Source organism: Salmo salar, chromosome 11, assembly GCF_965601325.2.
Source record: "Salmo salar chromosome 11, fSalSal1, whole genome shotgun sequence".
Taxonomy (NCBI): Eukaryota; Metazoa; Chordata; class Actinopteri; order Salmoniformes; family Salmonidae; genus Salmo; species Salmo salar.
This window is the reverse complement of record NC_138301.1, coordinates 95,844,573-95,859,845: the sequence shown is the minus strand read 5'-3', so window position 1 is coordinate 95,859,845 and position 15,273 is coordinate 95,844,573. Positions and strand designations below refer to the sequence as shown.

Sequence of the window (15,273 nt, the reverse complement as noted above, 5' to 3'; positions counted from 1 at the left end):
CTCGCTCTACCTCTATCTCTCCCTCGCTCTACCTCTATCTCTCCCTCTCTCTACCTCTATCCCTCCTCTCTCTACCTCTATCCCTCCCTCTCTCTACCTCTATCCCTCCTCTCTTTACCTCTATCCCTCCACTCTCTACCTCTATCCCTCCCTCTCTCTACCTCTATCCCTCCCTCTCTCTACCTCTATCCCTCCCTCTCTCTACCTCTATCCCTCCTCTCTTTACCTCTATCCCTCCTCTCTCTACCTCTATCCCTCCCTCTCTCTACCTCTATCCCTCCCTCTCTCTACCTCTATCCCTCCCTCTCTCTACCTCTATACCTCCCTCTCTCTACCTCTATCCCTCCTCTCTCTACCTCTATCCCTCCTCTCTCTATCTCTATCCCTCCCTCTCTCTACCTCTATCCCTCCCTCTCTCTACCTCTATCCCTCCCTCTCTCTACCTCTATCCCTCCCTCTCTCTACCTCTATCCCTCCTCTCTCTACCTCTATCCCTCCCTCTCTCTTGCCCCCACTGGTTTTAGGTGAAGCCCTCCTAGCAGTGCATTACTGCTCTCCTTATCATCAGATATTGTTGTTTATTTAAATAGCTATCATACAACTCTCTGAAAGCCCTACTCTAAAGCTGAGATGTAAGCAAACTGTACAGCAGGACCAACTGGAGTATGTCTGACAACAACCGTTGGTCTGACTGTGTCTCACACACATACCAACTTCCGTGGATGATGCAATGTGTGAATAGGAAAACAACGTGGTCAGTTCTGGTGCAAATAGAGAATAGGAGTGAGAAAATGTGTAGACATCACTCTATACTTCCCCATGGCAAAAGAAACGGGGGGGGCTAAATAGTTTGGCATATGGCAGCATTACTCTGATCCAAAACTACTCATTGTAATTTGACATACTATCTAATTTCATTTAGAAGTTTACAATCCTGAGGTTTTCTTTGAGCATTTCTTACTAATCCATCTGGAGTGAAAGCATAGAATATGATTTGAGTCAGCTTGTATGGTTTTGGCTTCAGACAAAGCTCCTCCATAGTGCTCAAAGACTTACACACATTACTGCACGCACGCACACACACACACACACACACACACACACACACACACACACACACACACACACACACACACACACACACACACACACACACACACACACACACACACACACACACACACACAATCACACATTTGTTTTACTATCCTTGTTAGGGTTGCAAATTCTGGGAACTTTCAATAAATTCCCTGTTTTTCCCAAAATCCCAACAACGATTTCTGGAAAACCTGGGAATTCTTTGAAAGTTCACAAAATGTTGGTAAAACTAATCCTTGTGGGGAACGAACAACTGATTAAAATCCTATTTTCCCTAACCCCTAAACCTAACCCTTAACCTAACCTTAACCCTAACCTCTTACCCTAACCACTAACCTTAATTGTAACCCTAAACCTAACCCCTAAGTCTAAAATTGAATTTTTCCTTGTGTGGACCGACTTCTAGTCCCCACAAGGATAGTAAAACCAAAAACAGACACACAAAAACACAATTACACACACACAATTACACACACACTTGCACACACATGCACACACAAACGCATGCACACAATATCCATCTAGACCAACATTAAAAGAAAATCATGACAAGGCTGGATAAGTTGGAGTCAGTATTGGTTTTCAGTGTGTCTGGCCTGGCATCATAGACAAAGGATGTGAGTTGAAGTTGAGGCTTCTTGGATGTCCAAACTGTGGAAACAATGTTGGTGCAGCCACAGCCACCCTCCATCCCTCATTCCTTCACTCTGCTATTAATTTCTTGAAAAACGTGAAAAATCTCTTTCTTTCCCACTCTCCATCTCTCTGACTTACCTCATTCTTTACCTCTGTTTCCTCTCAGTAGTGCTGCCCTAGCGCTGTCCCTCTCTCAGTAGTGCTGCCCTAGCGCTGTCCCTCTCTCTCAGTAGTGCTGCCCTAGCGCTGTCCCTCTCTCTCAGTAGTGCTGCCCTAGCGCTGTCCCTCTCTCTCAGTAGTGCTGCCCTAGCGCTGTCTCTCGCTCTCATTAGTGCTGCCCTAGCGCTGTCCCCCTCTCTCAGTAGTGCTGCCCTAGCGCTGTCTCTCGCTCTCATTAGTGCTGCCCTAGCGCTGTCCCTCTCTCAGTAGTGCTGCCCTAGCGCTGTCCCTCTCTCAGTAGTGCTGCCCTAGCGCTGTCCCTCTCTCTCAGTAGTGCTGCCCTAGCGCTGTCTCTCGCTCTCATTAGTGCTGCCCTAGCTCTCTCTCTCTCTCTGCCCTAGCTCTCCCTCTCTCTCATTTCTTGAAAAACTTGAAAAATCCCTTTCTTTCCCACTCTCCATCTCTCTGACTTACCTCATTCTTTACCTCTGTTTCCTCTCAGTAGTGCTGCCCTAGCTCTCTCTCTCTCTCTCTCTCTCTCTCTCTCTCTCTCTCTCTGCCCTAGCTCTCCCTCTCTCTCACTAGTGCTGCCCTAGCTCTACCTCTCTCTCAGTAGTGCTGCCGTAGCTCTCCTTCTCTCTCTCCTTCTCTCTCTCTCTCTCTCTCTCTGTAGTGCTGCCCTAGCTCTCCCTCTCTCTCAGTAGTGCTGCCCTAGCTCTCCTTCTCTCTCTCTCTCTCTCTCTCTCTCTCTCTCTCTCTCTCTCTCTCTCTCTCTCTCTCTCTCTGTAGTGCTGCCCTAGCTCTCCCTCTCTCTCAGTAGTGCTGCCCTAGCTCTCCCTCTCTCAGTAGTGCTGCCCTAGCTCTACCTCTCTCTCTGTAGTGCTGCCCTAGCTCTCCCTTTCTCTCTCTCTCGGTAGTGCTGCCCTAGCTATCCCTCCCTCTCTCTCTCAGTAGTGCTGCCCTAGCTCTCCCTCTCTCTCTCAGTAGTGCTGCCCTAGCTCTCCCTCTCTCTCTCTCTCTCTCTCTCTCTCTCTCTCTCTCTCAGTAGTACTGCCCTAGCTCTACCTCTCTCTTAGTAGTGCTGCCCAAGCGCTCTCGCTCTCTCTCTCTCTCTCTCTCTCTCTCTCTCTCTCTCTCTCTCTCTCTCTCTGTAGTGCTGACCTAGCTCTCCCTCTCTCTCTTAGTAGTGCTGCCCTAGCTCTCCCTCTCTCTCTTAGTAGTGCTGCCCAAGCTCTCTCTCTCTCTCTCTCTCTCTCTCTCTCTCTCTCTCTCTCTGTAGTGCTGACCTAGCTCTCCCTCTCTCTCTCAGTAGTGCTGCCCTAGCTCTCCCCCTCTCTCTCTCAGTAGTGCTGCCCTAGCTCTCCCCCTCTCTCTCTCAGTAGTGCTGCCCTAGCTCTCCCCCTCTCTCTCAGTAGTGCTGCTTTAGCTCTCACTCTCTCCCTCTCTTTCAGTAGTGCTGCCCTAGCTCTCACTCTCTCCCTCTCTTTCAGTAGTGCTGCCCTAGCTCTCCCCCTCTCTCTCAGTAGTGCTGCTTTAGCTCTCACTCTCTCCCTTTTTCTTTCAGTAGTGCTGCCTTAGCTCTCACACTCTCCCTCTCTCTCAGTAGTGCTGCCCAAGCTCTCTCTCTCTCCCTTTTTCTTTCAGTAGTGCTGCCCTAGCTCTCCCCCTCTCTCTCAGTAGTGCTGCTTTAGCTCTCACTCTCTCCCTTTTTCTTTCAGTAGTGCTGCCTTAGCTCTCACTCTCCCCCTCTCTCTCAGTAGTGCTGCCCAAGCTCTCTCTCTCTCCCTTTTTCTTTCAGTAGTGCTGCCTTAGCTCTCACTCTCTCCCTCTCTTTCAGTAGTGCTGCCCTAGCTCTACCTCTCTCTTAGTAGTGCTGCCTTAGCTCTCACTCTCTCCCTTTTTCTTTCAGTAGTGCTGCCTTAGCTCTCACTCTCTCCCTCTCTTTCAGTAGTGCTGCCCTAGCTCTCACACTCTCCCTCTCTCTCAGTAGTGCTGCCTTAGCTCTCACTCTCTCCCTTTTTCTCTCAGTAGTGCTGCCCTAGCTCTACCTCTCTCTCAGTAGTGCTGCCTTAGCTCTCACTCTCTCCCTTTTTCTCTCAGTAGTGCTGCCCTAGCTCTACCTCTCTCTCAGTAGTGCTGCCTTAGCTCTACCTCTCTCTCAGTAGTGCTGCCCTAGCTCTCCCTCTCTCTCAGTAGTGCTGCCTTAGCTCCCACTCTCTCCCTTTTTCTCTCAGTAGTGCTGCCCTAGCTCTACCTCTCTCTCAGTAGTGCTGCCCTAGCTCTCCCTCTCTTTCAGTAGTGCTGCCTTAGCTCCCACTCTCTCCCTTTTTCTCTCAGTAGTGCTGCCCTAGCTCTACCTCTCTCTCAGTAGTACTGCCCTAGCTCTACCTCTCTCTCAGTAGTGCTGCCCTAGCTCTCCCTCTCTCTCAGTAGTGCTGCCCTAGCTCTCCCTCTCTCTCTCTCAGTAGTGCTGCCCTAGCTCTACCTCTCTCTCTGTAGTGCTGCCCTAGCTCTCCCTCTCTCTCTCTCTCAGTAGTGCTGCCCTAGCTATCCCTCACTCTCTCTCAGTAGTGCTGCCCTAGCTCTCCCTCTCGCTCTCAGTAGTGCTGCCCTAGCTCTCCCTCTCTCTCTCAGTAGTGCTGTCCTAGCTCTCCCTCTCTCTCTCTCGCTCTCTCTCAGTAGTACTTCCCTAGCTCTACCTCTCTCTTAGTAGTGCTGCCCAAGCTCTCTCTCTCTCCCTTTTTCTTTCAGTAGTGCTGCCTTAGCTCTCACTCTCTCCCTCTCTTTCAGTAGTGCTGCCCTAGCTCTCACACTCTCCCTCTCTCTCAGTAGTGCTGCCTTAGCTCTCACTCTCTCCCTTTTTCTCTCAGTAGTGCTGCCTTAGCTCTCACTCTCTCCCTCTCTTTCAGTAGTGCTGCCCTAGCTCTCACACTCTCCCTCTCTCTCAGTAGTGCTGCCTTAGCTCTCACTCTCTCCCTTTTTCTCTCAGTAGTGCTGCCCTAGCTCTACCTCTCTCTCAGTAGTGCTGCCTTAGCTCTCACTCTCTCCCTTTTTCTCTCAGTAGTGCTGCCCTAGCTCTACCTCTCTCTCAGTAGTGCTGCCTTAGCTCTCACTCTCTCCCTTTTTCTCTCAGTAGTGCTGCCCTAGCTCTACCTCTCTCTCAGTAGTGCTGCCTTAGCTCTACCTCTCTCTCAGTAGTGCTGCCCTAGCTCTCCCTCTCTCTCAGTAGTGCTGCCTTAGCTCCCACTCTCTCCCTTTTTCTCTCAGTAGTGCTGCCCTAGCTCTACCTCTCTCTCAGTAGTGCTGCCCTAGCTCTCCCTCTCTTTCAGTAGTGCTGCCTTAGCTCCCACTCTCTCCCTTTTTCTCTCAGTAGTGCTGCCCTAGCTCTACCTCTCTCTCAGTAGTACTGCCCTAGCTCTACCTCTCTCTCAGTAGTGCTGCCCTAGCTCTCCCTCTCTCTCAGTAGTGCTGCCCTAGCTCTCCCTCTCTCTCTCTCAGTAGTGCTGCCCTAGCTCTACCTCTCTCTCTGTAGTGCTGCCCTAGCTCTCCCTCTCTCTCTCTCTCAGTAGTGCTGCCCTAGCTATCCCTCACTCTCTCTCAGTAGTGCTGCCCTAGCTCTCCCTCTCGCTCTCAGTAGTGCTGCCCTAGCTCTCCCTCTCTCTCTCAGTAGTGCTGTCCTAGCTCTCCCTCTCTCTCTCTCGCTCTCTCTCAGTAGTACTTCCCTAGCTCTACCTCTCTCTTAGTAGTGCTGCCCAAGCTCTCTCTCTCTCCCTTTTTCTTTCAGTAGTGCTGCCTTAGCTCTCACTCTCTCCCTCTCTTTCAGTAGTGCTGCCCTAGCTCTCACACTCTCCCTCTCTCTCAGTAGTGCTGCCTTAGCTCTCACTCTCTCCCTTTTTCTCTCAGTAGTGCTGCCTTAGCTCTCACTCTCTCCCTCTCTTTCAGTAGTGCTGCCCTAGCTCTCACACTCTCCCTCTCTCTCAGTAGTGCTGCCTTAGCTCTCACTCTCTCCCTTTTTCTCTCAGTAGTGCTGCCCTAGCTCTACCTCTCTCTCAGTAGTGCTGCCTTAGCTCTCACTCTCTCCCTTTTTCTCTCAGTAGTGCTGCCCTAGCTCTACCTCTCTCTCAGTAGTGCTGCCTTAGCTCTACCTCTCTCTCAGTAGTGCTGCCCTAGCTCTCCCTCTCTCTCAGTAGTGCTGCCTTAGCTCCCACTCTCTCCCTTTTTCTCTCAGTAGTGCTGCCCTAGCTCTACCTCTCTCTCAGTAGTGCTGCCCTAGCTCTCCCTCTCTTTCAGTAGTGCTGCCCTAGCTCTACCTCTCTCTCAGTAGTGCTGCCCTAGCTCTCCCTCTCTCTCAGTAGTGCTGCCCTAGCTCTACCTCTCTCTCAGTAGTGCTGCCCTAGCTCTCCCTCTCTCTCAGTAGTGCTGCCCTAGTTCTCCCTCTCTCTCTCTCAGTAGTGCTGCCCTAGCTCTACCTCTCTCTCTGTAGTGCTGCCCTAGCTCTCCCTCTCTCTCTCTCTCAGTAGTGCTGCCCTAGCTATCCCTCACTCTCTCTCAGTAGTGCTGCCCTAGCTCTCCCTCTCGCTCTCAGTAGTGCTGCCCTAGCTCTCCCTCTCTCTCTCAGTAGTGCTGTCCTAGCTCTCCCTCTCTCTCTCTCGCTCTCTCTCAGTAGTACTTCCCTAGCTCTACCTCTCTCTTAGTAGTGCTGCCCAAGCTCTCTCTCTCTCTCTCTCTCTCTCTCTCTCTCTCTCTCTCTCTGTAGTGCTGACCTAGCTCTCCCTCTCTCCCTTTTTCTTTCAGTAGTGCTGCCTTAGCTCTCACTCTCTCCCTTTTTCTTTCAGTAGTGCTGCCTTAGCTCTCACTCTCTCCCTCTCTTTCAGTAGTGCTGCCCTAGCTCTCACACTCTCCCTCTCTCTCAGTAGTGCTGCCTTAGCTCTCACTCTCTCCCTTTTTCTTTCAGTAGTGCTGCCTTAGCTCTCACTCTCTCCCTCTCTTTCAGTAGTGCTGCCCTAGCTCTCACACTCTCCCTCTCTCTCAGTAGTGCTGCCTTAGCTCCCACTCTCTCCCTTTTTCTCTCAGTAGTGCTGCCCTAGCTCTACCTCTCTCTCAGTAGTGCTGCCCTAGCTCTCCCTCTCTTTCAGTAGTGCTGCCTTAGCTCCCACTCTCTCCCTTTTTCTCTCAGTAGTGCTGCCCTAGCTCTACCTCTCTCTCAGTAGTACTGCCCTAGCTCTACCTCTCTCTCAGTAGTGCTGCCCTAGCTCTCCCTCTCTCTCAGTAGTGCTGCCCTAGCTCTCCCTCTCTCTCTCTCAGTAGTGCTGCCCTAGCTCTACCTCTCTCTCTGTAGTGCTGCCCTAGCTCTCCCTCTCTCTCTCTCTCAGTAGTGCTGCCCTAGCTATCCCTCACTCTCTCTCTCAGTAGTGCTGCCCTAGCTATCCCTCACTCTCTCTCTCAGTAGTGCTGCCTTAGCTCTCACTCTCCCCCTCTCTCTCAGTAGTGCTGCCTTAGCTCTCACTCTCTCCCTTTTTCTTTCAGTAGTGCTGCCTTAGCTCTCACTCTCTCCCTCTCTCTCAGTAGTGCTGCCCTAGCTCTCACTCTCTCCCTCTCTTTCAGTAGTGCTGCCCTAGCTCTCACACTCTCCCTCTCTCTCAGTTGTGCTGCCTTAGCTCCCACTCTCTCCCTTTTTCTCTCAGTAGTGCTGCCCTAGCTCTACCTCTCTCTCAGTAGTGCTGCCCTAGCTCTCCCTCTCTTTCAGTAGTGCTGCCTTAGCTCCCACTCTCTCCCTTTTTCTCTCAGTAGTGCTGCCCTAGCTCTACCTCTCTCTCAGTAGTACTGCCCTAGCTCTACCTCTCTCGCAGTAGTACTGCCCTAGCTCTCCCTCTCTTTCACAGTAGTACTGCCCTAGCTCTCCCTCTCTCTCGCAGTAGTGCTGCCCTAGCTCTCCCCCTCTCTCTCTCAGTAGTGCTGCCCTAGCTCTCCCTCTCTCTCACAGTAGTACTGCCCTAGCTCTCCCTCTCTCTCGCAGTAGTGTTGCCCTAGCTCTCCCTCTCTCTCGCAGTAGTGCTGCCCTAGCACTACCTCTCTCTTAGTAGTGCTGCCCAAGCTCTCCTTCTCTCTCTCCTCTCTCTCTCTCTCTCTCTCTCTCTCTCTCTCAGTAGTGCTGCCCTAGCTCTCCCTCTCTCTCGCAGTAGTGCTGCCCTAGCACTACCTCTCTCTTAGTAGTGCTGCCCAAGCTCTCCTTCTCTCTCTCCTCTCTCTCTCTCTCTCTCTCTCTCTCTCTCTCTCTCTCTCTCTCTCTCTCTCTCTCTCTCTCTCTCTCTCTTTCAGTAGTGCTGCCCTAGCTCTCCCTCTCTCTCAGTAGTGCTGCCCTAGCTATCCTTCCCTCTCTCTCAGTAGTGCTGCCCTAGCTCTCCCTCCCTCTCCCTCCCTCTCTCTCTCTCTCTCTCTCTCTCTCTCAGTAGTGCTGCCCTAGCTCCCCGGGGAGGCTTTTTGATTTCGCTCTCAGAAACCGTAGCTAAAGCAAACACACAGGCCCAGCTACCACCCAGTGCTGAGCCAGGAACCCCTCATATACACACACGCGCAAACACACGTACACATAAACGCACCCACATACACACTCCCCGAATCACCATGCGTGAGACCCGTCACCTGACATAAAGGGAGAGAAATAGTAAGAGGGGGAGAGTGAGAATGATAGAGGTGCCAAATGTTATTTTTGCAGCATCTTCCTCTGTTTTGTCATGTTCACTGGACTATCTCACTACTGCCATGTCTCTAACCAGTAGACCGTTTGACCTTTGCACACACACAAACACCTCAACTTCTGGTTCTGATTTCCCAGTAGTACACCCTTTGCACCCCCCCCCACTGCCCAATTCACCAGTCCCCCTCTTTTTGATGGGGTGTTGGGGGTGGGGGGGGGGGGTGTTTGAGGGGGGCTAGGGGTGTGGTGGGTGGTGTAGACCAGTATAAAGAGCCCTTTATTCAAGCCGGACAGGGAGAGGAAATCAGCTTTAGAAGACAAAACAGAGGAGAGAGAGAGAGAGAGAGAGAGAGAGAGAGAGAGAGAGAGAGAGAGAGAGAGAGAGAGAGAGAGAGAGAGAGAGAGAGAGAGAGAGAGAGAGAGAGAGAGAGAGAGAGAGAGAGAGAGAGAGAGAGAGAGAGAGAGAGAGAGAGAGAGAGAGAGAGAGAGAGAGAGAGAGAGAGAGAGAGAGAGAGAGAGAGAGAGAGAGAGAGAGAGAGGAGAGAGAGAGAGAGAAAAAACACAGGGCCGCACATCTGGAGTTATTACAAGCCTTCCTTCTCGCCAAGAAACGCCGACATTCCTGCCCTGGCTACAAAGCCATGGAGCCTCTGCAGTCATCCAGCCTCACTCACTCCCTCCCACACACACACACACACAGTCTCACTGACACACACACATTCAAACTCGATGACATACAACCAACACACTCACCCTAACACTTTTATACACACACACACACACACACACACACACACACACACAGTCCTCCCACACACATGCTTCCCCAAAAAGCTCACCAGCTAGAGAACCAATCCCTCTCCCCCTCTCCTCCCCTCCCCTCCAGCCCCTGTTCCCCCGCTACAATTACACAACACACGCAGCAAATTAATGCGCCTCACTTCCTGTTGACCCCTGACCTTCCACTTCTTGCTACCTCCCCAAAAGCCCAAGCTGTAAAAAACCTAAGACCCAGACAGAAGGGGAAAGAAAAAGAGGACAATAAGAGCTCCTCCTCCTTTCTCTCTCTCTCTCTCTCTCTCTCTCTCTCTCTCTCTCTCTTGCCTCCATCTCTCTCTCCTTCCCTCTCTCTCACCAGGGAAACGTTTGGTGACCATTTGTCTGCCACGTAAGCCTGCTGCTAGTTCTCACTCTGCCTCTCAGCGAGAATTCTCTCGTACTGAGGACCCTAACCCTAACCCTAACCTCTGGACAATGCTGTTACAACGCTGTTACAACCTCCACACAACGTCTCTCTGCTCCAATGGACTGCCATGGACAGACGACAGGAGTCTACCTGAATCAACACTTTCTCTGCTGGCAGAGGAAAGATGAGAGGAGAGAGAGAGGAGAGAGAGAGAGGAGAGAGGGAGATAGGAGAGAGGGAGTTGGAGGGTGAAAAAGTGGAGGGTAAATTTGGTTGAGATAGCATGAAGAGACAAATCCACTGACCAGCGCTATCACCAACCGGCAAAGGGGACTTCTCTCCGGAGAGACGCCAAGAGGTGAAAGAGGGAGAGAGGAGACGGAGAGCGAGAGTCCATTGACCAACCCATTCAGGACCCTCAAAATGGACTAGGTACCTCTCTCCTTTCTGTCTTGTCCTCACTGTGTTAAGTGTCTGTGAAGGAATGATGATGTAGACTGCTAAGTTTGTGGGAGGTGGTGGGTAGATGGATGGATGTGGCTATGAGAAGTTGGGTATGAACCACTATCTAAGTTGAGTGCGTTTCTCTACCGGTAAGTCTACAGATGGTTGCCGGTAACGGAGCAGTGTCGTCACCAAACCAACTTTACACTAAAGATCAAAGAGTTCTTAGTTCACTGGTCATTTCTTAGGTGTAGTGAAAAACACGGATTGTAAATATCCATTTTACCTCAACACTTAAGGTCAATGAGGACATACAAATTCCAGTCTAGTTAGCTTAGACACTGACTGTGAATGTGTCTGTGTGTGTGTCTGTGTGTGTGTCTGTGTGTGTGTGTGTGTGTGCGTGTGTGGGTGCGCGCGTGTGTGAGTGAGTGTGCACATTTTCATCTGCTTTCATCCGTAAGAAAAACTACTGACACATTGCACAATTTTAAAATCTCTCCTCTGTGACTCATGACAGGGTTTGAAATGACTCTCTCTCTCTCTCGCTCTGCCTTTCTTGCTGCCTCTCTCTCTCTCTCCCTGCAGGACACAGGAAGGAATACTCAGACTGCCAATCACAACTCATCACTTCTCCCTGACCTCAGCCATTTACTCTCCCGTTTTCTTTCTCTGTCTCTTCTCCAGACAAGACCTCTCCTTCTTTCTACACTGGGCAGAAATCCCTCTTCTCTCCTGAGCCCACGGGATTGGTCAAATAGCTATTTTGGATACAGTGCAGATAACGCAGTGAGTAGTGTGTATGTTTGAGTGAGTTCAGTGTCTATGTGTGTGTGTGTGAGCGCGAGTGTCTGCGTGCATGCGCGTGAGTGAGTGTGAGCATGTAAGTGTGTGTGTGTGTGTGTGTGTGTGTGTGTGTGTGTGTGTGTGTGTGTGTGTGTGTGTGTGTGTGTGTGTGTGTGTGTGTGTGTGTGTGTGTGTGTGTGTGTGTGTGTGTGTGTGTGTGTGTGCAGTATGTGTGAGTGTTTACATGTATATATGTGTACCTCCTTCACCCTCCTCCCTCGTGGACCAGCAGCCCGCCCCGCCTGCCCAGTGTTCAGACTACCTGTTCAGGAAGTAGTGGTTGCACAGTAGTCTGCACATTGGTTAGGCTGGGTGGGGAAGCGCGAGAATCAGGACACAGAGAGACAGCTAGCCAGTGGGCGACAGCAGCCAAAAAGACCATGGCACTACTCTGGGCAAGCCTGGCACAGCATTAAGAATCCAAACCACAGGTTCAACCACAGAAACAGGCCATGCCCAACTATATACCTGTCTAGTACTGTTGTGTTCTGTTCTGAGTTGATGACTGACTGTATGTCCTGAGAAATTGAAATACCTTTTTTGAAGATCAGTCTGGGCCTATTTAGTGTCTTTTCTGGGTTAAGACGTCTGCCATAGAGGTAGGATCCAGAAATGGTACTTTATATTTTGTAAATATTGTCATGGGCAAGAATTAAAACTGCAGATTTCAACTTTGCATAAGACTGTACATGCTATATAATTAAAATGTTACAGTTGAATGGGAAACACTGGTATTGGTAATGAACATCGATATTCTAAAGATGGCTTCTACTGGAGTGGTTATATTTCTATGAAGAACCCAAAATATTCCAACCACTGGAAAATGACCAAAATACAGCATACAGGAGGATGACTAAGATACTGCATACAGGGGGATGACTAAAATACAGCATACAGGAGGATGACTAAGATACAGCATACAGGAGGATGACTAAGATACAGCATACAGGGGGATGACTAAAATACAGCATACAGGAGGATGACTAAAATACAGCATACAGGAGGATGACTAAGATACAGCATACAGGAGGATGACTAAGATACAGCATACAGGGGGATGACTAAAATACAGCATACAGGAGGATGACTAAGATACAGCATACAGGAGGATGACTAAGATACAGCATACAGGAGGATGACTAAGATACAGCATACAGGGGGATGACTAAGATACAGCATACAGGAGGATGACTAAAATACAGCATACAGGAGGATGACTAAGATACAGCATACAGGAGGATGACTAAGATACAGCATACAGGGAGAGGAATGACCATAGATTGTTAACCCAAAGTGTAACTGTTGCTCTATGCTAAACTGAAGCTTACAATTAAGTCACTGCCTGAGCAACATAAAGAAGTGGTGGTTGTCTCAAGATGACCAATTGGCAGACAACCTCCAAGAAAGCTACATCTAAAGTCCCTGACATGAAATAAAATACTTGAACATATCTAAATGATGTCTATGCTTCTGATTCTTTTCTAAGGTAGGCTTATGTCTCCTGTAAAATGATATACATACTGTATGATGTCATGTGCCCCTTTTAGTTTTTGACTAGACTGACCCAAAAGAGAAGGGGGTTTACATCAATGTTGATTGACTGTCGCTCTGTCTCTCTCGCTCTCTCACTCTCTCTCTCTCTCTCTCTCTCTGCCTTTCTCTCTTTCTCTCTGCCTTTTTCTCTCTCTCTCTCTCTCTGGCTTTCTCTCTCTCTGCCTTTCTCTCTCTCTCTGCCTTTCTCTCTCTCTCTGGCTTTCTCTCTCTCTCTGGCTTTCTCTCTCTCTCTGCCTTTCTCTCTCTCTCTGCCTTTCTCTCTCTCTCTGCCTTTCTCTCTCTCTCTCTCTCTGCCTTTCTCTCTCTCTCTGCCTTTCTCTCTCTCTCTGGCTTTCTCTCTCTCTGGCTTTCTCTCTCTCTCTGGCTTTCTCTCTCTCTCTGCCTTTCTCTCTCTCTCTGCCTTTCTCTCTCTCTCTGGCTTTCTCTCTCTCTGGCTTTCTCTCTCTCTCTGCCTTTCTCTCTCTCTCTCTCTCTGCCTTTCTCTCTCTCTCTCTCTCTCTCTCTGCCTTTCTCTCTCTCTCTCTCACACACGCAATTGAGACTGATTCACACGATATCCCGGCTCTCTGATTCTACCAGAGGAATTAAAACCACACAGCAAAATGTTTCCAATTAACAGTCCGCTGTTGAGCGCAACTGCTTTTTATAAGATGCAGTCCCGGAGACAGACACACACACACACACACACACACACACACACACACACACACACACACACACACACACACACACACACACACACACATGTTTTGTTGAGAGCGAGTGCCTCCTATTTCCCCCCAGGTTATTTACAGCTCAGATCTCCAGTTGAGACTCTGCTTTTCCAGCAGCTTTACATCAGGACTGTGCTGCAGGGAGACCCCCCACCCACACACACACACACACACACACACACACACACACACACACACACACACACACACACACACACACACACACACACACACAAGTGTGAAGGGTCCCCTATAGCATCGTTGCAAGCTAATGTGCTGTGCGTGTGTGTGTGCGTGTGCGTGTGCGTGTGCGTGTGCGTGTGTAAATAATGAGAGTCATGGGCTTGGCGTTGGCTCGTGCTTTTGAGGGTTTCTCTTAATTCACTTCTCTGGTTTTTGAGGGTTTCTCTTAATTCACTTCTTCTCTGGTTTTTGAGGGTTTCTCTTCATTCACTTCTTCTCTGGTTTTTGAGGGTTTCTCTTCATTCACTTCTTCTCTGGTTTTTGAGGGTTTCTCTTCATTCACTTCTTCTCTGGTTTTTGAGGGTTTCTCTTAATTCACTTCTCTGGTTTTTGAGGGTTTCTCTTCATTCACTTCTTCTCTGGTTTTTGAGGGTTTCTCTTCATTCACTTCTTCTCTGGTTTTTGAGGGTTTCTCTTCATTCACTTCTTCTCTGGTTTTTGAGGGTTTCTCTTCATTCACTTCTTCTCTGGTTTTTGAGGGTTTCTCTTCATTCAATTCTTCTCTGGTTCTCTGGTTTTTGAGGCTTTGGGGAGCTCTGTGCTCCAGGGATGCTTGACTCAAAGCCCTGGCATGTCTGGTAATACAAACCAGACCCCTAACCCCCCTAGACCCTACCCTCTGTGTGTGTGTGTGTGTGTGTGTGTGTGTGTGTGTGTGTGTGTGTGTGTGTGTGTGTGTGTGTGTGTGTGTGTGTGTGTGTGTGTGTGTGTGTGTGTGTGTGTGTGTGCGTGCGTGCGTGCGTGCGTGCGTGCGTGCGTGCGTGCGTGCGTGCGTGCGTGCGTTACAATATCGACTACTGAAGCAGCACAATAGTCTTGACCTCCTCCTTTTTTGTTTCAAGCTGCCAGAACAAGGCATGGGTTCCCTATAATGAGAGGCCAGACAGTAAAACATGAAGCAAGTCCATTTTTTAAAGCTCTTTATGTGTGTTAGTGTGGATGTGTAGATGATCCTCTGTATGAAACACGGACAGAAGCAAAAAAGCAACTCAGTTAAATAGTGTTCTTAACATATGCTAGGTTAATTATGGAGAGTGTGTATGGTGTGGATGAGTGTGTCTGTGTCCATCTGCGTGGGTGTACGTAAGCCAGTGTGTGCTCTGCATGCCCCTCAGGGTCCTTATGTATGTGACTGAGTGTGTAAAAATGAAAGCATGTCCACCTTGCCTAGACAAAGGCATGGAAAGTTTCTGCTCCCTGCTCATTAAGCTACACTAGTCCGTCTCTCCTCTGAGCTGGAGCAGCGGTGCTATGTTAGTGTTGGGTCCCTGTGCTCAGAGAGACAGCCAAGTTCAAATAAATACATGTGGAGCAACGCCGAAAGAGGGAGGGAGGGAGGGAGGAAGTTGGGGAGGGGGGCTCCTGTCCTATATGTGTGTTGGTTATTTGGGATAGGGCTCTGGGGATGAGAGGGAGGGAGGGAGGGAGGGAGGGAGGGAGGGAGGGAGGGAGGGAGGGAGGGAGGGAGGGAGGGAGGGAGGGAGGGAGGGAGGGACCTTTTTTCAGCGGGAGATGAAAGGAAGACCACAGCATCCTTCTCTCTGTCCCTGTCTCTCTGTCCCTGTCTCTCTGTCCCTGTCTCTCTGTCCCTGTCTCTCTGTCCGTCCCACATGGTCCTTCTACTGCGGCCCTAAGCAGCTAACCAGAGAGACTCCTCTCCTCCCCTCTCTCCTCCTTTACACCCAACTCCCTCCCCT

The 15,273-nt window shown here is 50.0% G+C and overlaps 1 protein-coding gene and 1 long non-coding RNA gene across 13 annotated transcripts in view; one reads left to right on the top strand and one right to left on the bottom strand.

Annotated features, from left to right (window-relative positions):
* The window catches only part of dnm1a (dynamin 1a), an 85,136-nt gene that overhangs the window by 17,983 nt on the left and 51,880 nt on the right, over positions 1 to 15,273 (bottom strand). The gene's annotated exons all lie outside the window — the stretch shown is intronic.
* Positions 9,619 to 12,522, top strand: LOC106563277 (uncharacterized). The gene is made up of 2 exons (XR_001319225.3): positions 9,619 to 10,208; positions 10,908 to 12,522. It is a non-coding gene; the product is annotated as an uncharacterized LOC106563277 (long non-coding RNA).